Genomic DNA, 8,173 nt, shown 5'->3' with positions numbered 1-8,173 from the left:
TTATTAATTAATAATATAATTTAAAATATTATGTGGAAATTTTCAAATTTTCTCTCTCTTATTTTTCTCATTTGAATTTGAGTTCCTTCCAAATTTATCCCCAATCAATTCAAATCATATCACATAATACATCTTCCTTTTTTTATTCTCATATTTCTCTCACATCCTTTTCTCTCTCCCCTTCCATAAAATAATTCTTTCTTTATCTCTCACCGTACACCCCCCTCTTCAACAGTTCACCCAAAAAGAAAACCCATTTTTTCTTCTTCTTCCTCCCAGCACCGAACCCGACCACCCCCTTTCACCGCCTCCGGCCTCGTCGCGCCGCCTTGGTCCCCGCGTCCGCCGTCGAAGTACAAACGCCATACTTGCTGGTGCGAAGTTGTGTTGACTTCGTGGGTTTCATCGGGTAGGTCGTCATATATCTCGGCGGTGTCCGTAGTTGGATTAGCTGCCAGGAGATCACAGATGGCCTGTCCTTTTACTGACTTCTGTTGTTTAAAATGTAAGTCATATTGGGACAAGAGTAAGGCCCATTTTTCTAACCGCTAGTTCATGAAAGCTGGTTGAGTCATGAATACTCGGACTGGGTTAACTTTAGAGATGACATAAATGGTCTGTCCAACCAGATAATGCCGCATCTTCTGAATAGCGAACACCAAGGCGAGGCATTCTCTCTCAATCATAGGATATCGAGATTCGGCGCCTACCATGGTTCGGCTTAAATAATATACCGCCTGCTCGTGACCGTTATCATCATCTTGTGCAAGTAATGCACTTAATGAGTGGCTCGTCGCCTTGACATAAATCAAGAACGGTTTGCCCGATTTCGGTGCAACGAGTACAGGAGGTTTCGAGAGATATTCTTTAATACTCTCGAATGCCTTTTGACAAGCGTCATCCCATACAAAAGACACGCCCTTCTTTGCGAGCTTGGAGAATGGTTGGCATTTTCCTGAGAGATTCGAGATGAACCGACGAATATAAGCTAATCGCCCTTGCAATCCTCTGAGCTCCTTGAGGTTTCTCGGAGGCTGCAATTCATTAATCGCCTTTACCTTATCAGGATCGATGTGAATACCTTTGGTGGTGACGACGAATCCCAGGAATTTACCACTAGACATTCCGAGGAAAGACTTGGTAGGATTCATCTTCAATTGCCGGAGATGCTCCTAAAAAATCTTCGACATGGCTCTCTGGTATGTGGCACCTGCGTTTTTTAAACCGAAGGGCATGACCGTGTAGCAGAAAACGCCAAGGGGTGTTCTAAACGCGGTATGCTTTTCGTCATCTGGATGCATCTTTATTTGATTATAACCAGAAAAACTATCCATGAAAGACATCCTCTCGAACCCGCACGTATTGTCGATGATGACATCTGTGATAGGAAGGGGAAAATCGTCTTTTGGGCATGCAGCGTTGAGGTCTCAAAAGTCGATACAAATCCTGACCTTCCCGTTCTTCTCAAGGACTGGGACAATATTGGCAAGCCACTCCGGATGCTGCTCTTCCCTAACGAAGCCCGAGTCAATAAGCTTTTTAACTTCAACCTCGATTGCTTCCATCATTTGCGGACGAAACCGTCTTTGTTGTTGTTTGACAGGTTTGACATCTGGTTTAATATTAAGACGATGTACTGCCACGTTTGGATCGAGCCCTGGCATGTCTTCATAATTCCAGGCAAATACATCGATGTATTCCCTGATAAGAGAGATTAACTCTTCTTTCTCCTCGGGTAGGAGACTGTCGCTAATGAATATCGGCTTCGGATTTTCCTCACTTCCCATATTCACCTGGACTACTTGATCTTCGGTAGGAGGTTCTCTTTGCTCAAACCTATCACCGTACTGCATGTTTAAGTGATGAACCCACGGATCTTCCCATGTCGGCATCTGATCATCTTCTTCTATTGTGGTAGGATCGACCGTAACCATGTTCGACATCAACTTTTTGAACATTTCACCGTTTTGAACATCTCACCGATACTAGTATCGGAATCCCAAGCTGAAGAATCAGAAGAGTATCCGTTTCTAGCTTTGTTAGCAATTTGATCGATGACTTGCCAGCAACATTCGTCGTCAGATGAGGAGACATAACCAAGACCTCTTTTGTGGCGATAATAATCATCGGGTTTTCCCTTGGGTACATAAGCCATTCGAGGTGGAACTCGCGGACCTCGACCGAAGCAAAGACCCTCTCCGAGTGTGAAGTCATATCCATACTTCTCCATTAGATCGCGCGCTTTTGCATCATACCTAAATAAGTGAGGAGCAGGTTTATCATCATCATCTTCCTCTTTTAAGAAGTGATCGGGTATCGGAGCTTCTTTTCCTTTGCCGTAGACGACTTCTTTTCCACCCCCTGTTCCCGCGGGGATGACAAGTGTCGCTCCGCATGGATCTTATACCTGTTTTTTCGTCAGACAAAATGATTGAAGTGGCATATACAAGTCAGGGTTATCATATAGCTCTTTAGTGACATTATCAAGACACATCGAGTACTCTAAATCATCATTTATTGATAGTTTTTTGGCAAGTTGCCAATTACAACTACTTTCCGATGATTCATCATCATCAAGATTGATTACAATGGGTACAATTTCATTAAGTACAAAACCACCATCATAATCAAACCCAGCTTCGGTGTCAGCTTCATCCCCGCTGTCCGTTCCTTGGGCCGATGGTTCAGTATCGGATTCGACGCCGTATAGAAGGGAATCAGTGAAATAGTTCTCTAATCCCTTAAACGGTTGCTTATCCGCGACCACCATCTTGACTTCATTATTTGTGTCCACATACTTGAGACACTGGTGAAGAGTTGATGGGACTATAAGATTGCCGTGGATCCAAGGTCGACCCAACAGTAAATTATAGGATGTTTCCGCGTCAATTACGTAGCAGGTAACTTCTGACTTCAAGTCTCCGATCTGACACTTTATTCGAATCTTTCCCAAGGGTCTGGACCCACTGGTGTTGAATCCGTAGATCGTAGTGCCCGTGGACGCTAGCTTGCTTGTTGGTATTCCAAGATTATGCATCAGTCGGAATGGCATGATACTGACAGCGGAACCCGGATCGACTTGGATCCGGTTAACAACGCTGGAACCAATGTGGCCGGTGAAGTACAGAGGCCGGTCGTGCTTTGAATTCTTTGTCTGCATGTCTTCTTTGGTGAAGGAAATGCAGGGAAAATGGTGTGCCGCGAGATTACAATGTTGAACTGATGGTTCCGGTTCTCCAGAAGACGGCTTGATTCGAGTCAAGAAAGCTTCGGAGTCGCTCAAGGCTTCCTGCAATGCTTTCCTCGTTTCTTTTGAAAGACGCAACAATTCGTACAGGGTTATCCTAGCTGGTATATTAGCTAACTGCGCCATGATGTCAAAATGGGGCGGAGAGCTTGCCTTTCCCGGTTTGTCTTTCCCAATCGGATGATTGAATCGAGACTGCCTCGGGTTTTGGGCTTCCTGGTGTAGAGGCTCTTTCCTTTTCTCCTTTTGCTGGACTCTCTCCGTAGCTACAGGTATTGGGGGAGTTGCGACAATCCCCAGTTCTGCCAGCGTCTTTGAGGGAGCGGTTTAATTTACTCCCAGTTGCTCAGACGCATCCAGATATTTGTAGTGATATTCATTCCCGCTCCGGGTTACAAAGGCCTCCTGTTCGCCTTCAGAAAGCGGGAAGGCTGGAATTTCCTCGTCGTCTTCTCCTGGAATAGCGAAAGCTCCATAACAAGACTTACCTTTTCCTTTTGACCTTTTCTTGGAAGAAGCTCCAGTCCATTGTTCGTCTCCAATCAAATCTGGATGGACCCAAAGAATCTCACCATTCGGGGCTGTGTGCGGTACAAGTCCTTTCTGGCGCTGTTTGTGAGGATCATCGTTCACGGTCCTTACTGCTGCATTTATTACCGGCTCATGCTGGAACCAGTTCAAGGGAACAGAACCGAAACTAATAGATACTGCATTTGCCCCCACCTTCTTCTCCTTAGGTTGCTTCATAGTAATGACCCCGACGTCGATCAAAGCTTGGATCTTATCTTTAAGGGCATAACATGCCTTGGTAGGATGGTGCACTGCTCTGTGAAATGCGTAGTATTTTGGATCATTGATTCTCTTAGCATCTTCCTGATCCTGGACCGGAGGCAATTTGATCTTGTTATTCTCAATGAGGTACTTGAAGATACCAGGGACTTCATCCTCTTTGAACGAATAGACCTTCGGGAACTTCGGCTCCGAGGCTTTTGGCTTCTGGGGCTGCTGTTGCCATCTTGATTGTTGAGGCGCCTTTTGTTGCTGTTGTTGTGGTTATGCTTGCACCTCGAATGTTTGATTCGTGTCCACAGCGTTCGCATGTGCTTTTCCCTTACCCTTAGGGACAAAGTTCTGTTGCGGAGCGTTATTTGCTATTTGGCCCCTTTCCGCCTTCTTCCTTTTAAGGAATCGTTCGGCTCGTTCTCCTCGTACCTTCAAATCCTTCTAGGTCTTTGGCGGTGCCATTCCCATAGCTTCCAGGATGTCCAACGAAAGATTATTATGACAGGTCTCGAGGATGAAATCTTCGCTGACCGGATCCCTGCAATTCATTGCTTTATTTTGGAATCTCTTCACGAAGTTTTCGACTGTCTCACCATTCTTCTGCTTCTCATCAAATAGAGTGCCGATTGAGACCTCGGTGTCGTCGTCGAAGAAGTTCGTTAGAAACATATCCTCCATGTCGTCCCAACTGCTGATACTCCCCGGCTTGAGGCGACGATACCAATCGAAGGCCGCTCCGCGAAGAGTGCCAACGAATGACCGCACCATTAAGGGTTCATTCCCGGAGATTATTCCTAAGTGGGACTTAAAATATATTAAGTGTTGGGTAGGGGAACCCTTTCCATCAAACGGCGTAAAGTTGATTAAATTGAATTTTGCCGGATATGGAATTGATTCCCATTCCCTTGGGTATGGACATGGTATGCCGGACCTCTTCACTTCTTGAGCATTCATCAACGCGTTGATTTTGCTCACCAAGTCCTTCATTTTCTTGTCTTCACTCGTATCTGTCTTCGAGTGGCTTTTGGGAGAGGTAACGTGGTCCTCCTTCGCATTATCATCCGAGGGACCGCCTCCGTTATTATTGTTGACAGGGGGGATATTTATATTGACATTATCCTCTTCCCGTTCATTCTCCTCTTGATTCGGATTATTGCGACGACTGGGTTCTCCTTGGTGAGTTGTCAGAGCCACGATTTGCTGGTCATGCATCTCTCTCATCTGCTGCATGGCCATCTCCATCTCGAACTTGAAAGCTTCCTTCTGCTTAGTCAAGGCATCTTCAAGCATCTTGGTCACTTGTTCGACACTAATCATAAGCGACTCATAGGGCTGTCCCACACTAGATGTCGTGCCGTCGGATGCTATAGCCGAGCAGGAATCTGAACCATCATCTGACACCTCTTCTTCCAAAGGAAGTCCCTTTTGCATCCTTTGGTAATTCTTTCACCTATTGATCCCTGACCGCAATCGAGTCATGCGCTGGGATGCTTCGGCAAGTTGATCTGAGCGAGAGTGTCGTGTCGATTTCCCTCTGCCGGTCATATTAGCGGACACCTCTAGGAACTCGTCCTCTTGGCGGACATGCTTCTTCCTACAGAAACGCCTTGGCTTGGTCTCAGGTGTTCTGGTAGAGATTCTCTCGAACACCGAAACTCTTCTTGGGGCTTTAGTACAGCAGCATTCTGACAGCACCGCCTTGATTATGTTGGCACACGGACAGTGAGAATCCGTGTCTCGAGTATCTCTCTTTCGAGACTTACCCGCACCCCCAGCTCTATAGTACAACTCATCAGTTTGATAACTGGAGCAACCCATAGAGTGTTGGCATGACTTCCCAGGTATAACACCATCATCATCAGATGGATGTGTTTCCCTCTGGGGATATGATGCTTTATTAGCGTTTTCAAAAGTCGCTCGTTCAAGTCTACGCTTTTGCGAGCGTGAAAACTTAACGGGCTCTTGAACTTCGACACGCAACCCAAGGCGGTCGGTAACAGGGGCTTTTCCTTTGTTATCTTTCTTGGGGGGATTAGCACGACCCCCAGTCTGGTTCGTTATTTGGGGACCTTTCAACGGTCCCAATCGCTCCTTGACAGGTGCTTTACCTCGGTTTTTCGGTAAAGGACCGAGACGACCTTTCAAAGGAACCTTGGATCTAGAAAGACCCACGTTCTTACCTGGCTCCGTCGGAGGTGCGGGGGAAAGGGAAACGGGATCTGGATTTGATGAAGGTTGGACGGCAATTCCGTCCACTTTTGCCTTTGGTGCCGGTTTTGCCTTTGGCACCCACATCTGCTTATGTTTTGACGGCTTCTTGACCGTCTCTTCTTTCTGCATCTCTTCCGCTTTCTGCAGAAGGACTTGGGCATGCGCAAGCAACGCGCGGCGTTTCTTGATTCGCTCTTCGAGGGTTGAGCGAGTCCTCTTGACGCGGACCCATTCATTTGTCTCCGCTTTAGAGGAGGAGTTGGTTGTTCGCCGTTGTTGCACCTGGCGCTGTCTGGACTTTAGATCCTCATTGTAGCGGATCCCGTCCATCGACTCTGCGGCCTTGGCCAACTGTCGCGCAAGACGTTGACGCCGTCTTTGGCGCGCCCTCTTCGACAAGGTTGGAACACCTTCAGCAGTTGACTTTGCGGCGGAAGGGAGATCTGGATCTGCAGCTTCGACCACGTTAGACGCCATTGGAGCGTCGCGGTGAGTAAGTGCAACGGCGGCGAGGGGATCTTGGATCTTCGATCCTGAGGGCCCGCGAGCACTCTTGGAAGATGAAATCTTCCTACGCCTGTTTGGAGAGGCGGATCTGGAGGAGGAGGAAGAGAGGTACTCTTCAAACTTCTGCTGATCGAACTCGTATTCGATCTCTTCGTTCACCCGGATCTTGAAGGCCGGTTGCGTCACGACGGCCTCGGCAGCGAGGCCGTTGGCTCCCACTGTGGTCGCCAGTTTGTTTTAGTCGAAAGTTGCCTTTATCATTGATTTCATTAAACTTCAAACGTTACAAATGAATTCAAACTACAAAGAATAAAAATTACAACTTTCTTGAAAATAAACACAAGATCCGTTCGTCGTCTCTTGCTTGCGTGGGTCTTTAGCCTGTGACGGGGACGTCGATATCCGTGGACTACCTGGCAATCAGATCTGATCCAGAGCTTCGTCGATCCGCGAGGAGATCTAGAAACTTGAAGCGCCTATCTCGATAAAAACGAGATATTTGCTCTTCTTAGTATTACCACAACGGGATAATACTAAGGATCAGGTACGGGTGATGTAGATCTGACGAAGAAACTCTCTTGCGTTGAAGTGCTCGATCACTCTTCACTCCGGCAGGGCTTCGCCAATTCTCCAAAATTCCAGATCTGAAAAAATAAGGTCTAAGGCTTGTATTTATAGGCATGAGGGGTTGCGGAGCGGTTAAAACCGCTTAAAGGGCCCAAATCCGCACTGAGACACCCTAGGGGTGTCTTGGCCTGGCCGAGACACCCTTGGGGTGTCTCGGCTAAACCGAGGCACCCTTGGGGTGTCTTGGCTTGGCCGAGACACCCTTGGGGTGTCTTGACTTGGCCGAGACACCGTAGGTGCCTCAGTTCAGCTTTGAGACGTTTTCAATACCCGTTTGACCGTTTTCGCTGCAACTTCTTTGTCTGAACTCGGATCTGAGTGATTCCAAATGCGTTGGAAGTCTGACGAAGAATTCTATCAGTTCCAATGGTTAGATTATCTGTAGAATGAACGAGACACAAAGGGCATTGTTCCTTTTGTAAACATCGCGGGGTTCTCGATTAGCCTGTGCCTTCGTTATTCGTCAGCTCACGTAGTTCGTCGATTCACTTCAAGCGTTCATCGACATCAATCGAACTCTTGTGAATCGGATAGTGACGTTCATCGTCATTCCTTAACACTGAGCTGTTCGTAGAGACCTATAGGCAATTTTCGACGCCTACAGGGAGTAGTTGAAGAATCGAAGAGGTTTTTATTGAGGAGAATTAAGTGGAAGGAATAAATTAGTTGGGGTAATAGAATGTGGAGGAACTCAGCGATTTTAGCTAGAAGGGGAATATATCTGGGGATAATTTTGAAGAAAAATGGGAATCCCCCCCCCCCCCCCAAAAAACTTTTAAAAAAAAGTCATTCTAATCA

Source organism: Asparagus officinalis, chromosome 6, assembly GCF_001876935.1.
Source record: "Asparagus officinalis chromosome 6, Aspof.V1, whole genome shotgun sequence".
Classification (NCBI taxonomy): domain Eukaryota; kingdom Viridiplantae; phylum Streptophyta; class Magnoliopsida; order Asparagales; family Asparagaceae; genus Asparagus; species Asparagus officinalis.
Note: the sequence above shows the minus strand (reverse complement) of the source record.